Genomic DNA, 1,133 nt, shown 5'->3' on the forward strand with positions numbered 1-1,133 from the left:
CAATCCCTTCTTCATTCTCCTCTTGGGATTTTAGGCATGCATACACATGTGCCTGGTGTATTTTCAAGACACTGGGTCCTGGACTCAAACAGGCATAAACAGCCATGTGGAATCCAGCCACCTTAACCACCATGCTACCTGGCTGTCCCAGAAGGATGACTTTTTACTATAGGAAGCCTCACTCCTTTTCTCTTGCCTTATTGCATATTTGAAGTTCTTTCACAATTAATTTAAATAACAGATGAGACCCAAAATGTATTATCCTCAAACTGTAGTTTTAAGATAGATGGCTCTATCTTGCCCATGCTGTGGTTTAGATTTTTTTTTTTTAATTTGCCAGAGGGGATGTGCATTTGCTGGAGAGAGACAGAGATAGAGGGAGGGAAAGCAAGAAAGCACCTCCTCCTATGGAGAATAACTATGTCACAGTCCCTTCTCCATCTCCTTTCCAGATTTGGGGCACACACGCACATGCATCTGCTGTGTTTTTCAGGTTGCCGGGTCCAGGACTCAAACCACACAGCCATGTGGGATCCAGCTCATGGATATCTTACATCCGGAATCATAGAAACTTAGCCGAGTTCCAGACTGCAGAGAGAGTGTGGTGCTGGGCATGCCAGCCTTTCTTTCCAAAAGAGGAGACACTCAGTGTAGGCATCAATGTTCTGAATGTTCCTAAAGCCTCTCAGAGTGCTGGCCTCAGGACCTGACTCTTACATCAGTTCTTCTGAGAGCTTTTTTTTTTTTTTTTTTTTTTTAGGTTTTCTTTTTTGGTATAGGGTACATGCACATGCTGGAGGGAAGGAGGGAGAGATGGAGAAAGAAAGTGAGAGATCATCCCCAGGCAAGGTGGCCACGCTGCAATCCCCTCTTCATTCTTTTGGGATTTGGGGCACATGCATACATGTGCCTGGTGTGATTTTCAGGTCCTGGGTCTAGGACTTGAGTCACCTAGTCGATCGCATGGGACCCAGCTACCTTAACCTCCGTACCACTTGCCAGCCCCTTATGAACTAATTTTAAGAAGTAAAATTTTGGTGACCAACATAGAGTCACCCATTTTTAATTTATCTGATGAGTGAGAGAACAATTCTACTGTCTACTATCTCCATAATTTCCTAAAATAAAGAGCG

At 44.0% G+C, this 1,133-nt stretch overlaps 1 protein-coding gene across 1 annotated transcript in view; it reads left to right on the forward strand.

Moving 5' to 3' along the window:
- Positions 1-1,133, forward strand: part of GCNA (germ cell nuclear acidic peptidase) — a 23,496-nt gene that overhangs the window by 10,358 nt on the left and 12,005 nt on the right. The gene's annotated exons all lie outside the window — the stretch shown is intronic.

The sequence above is a fragment of the Tupaia chinensis genome, unplaced genomic scaffold, assembly GCF_000334495.1.
Source record: "Tupaia chinensis unplaced genomic scaffold, TupChi_1.0 Scaffold000571_1, whole genome shotgun sequence".
In the NCBI taxonomy this organism is placed as follows: domain Eukaryota; kingdom Metazoa; phylum Chordata; class Mammalia; order Scandentia; family Tupaiidae; genus Tupaia; species Tupaia belangeri.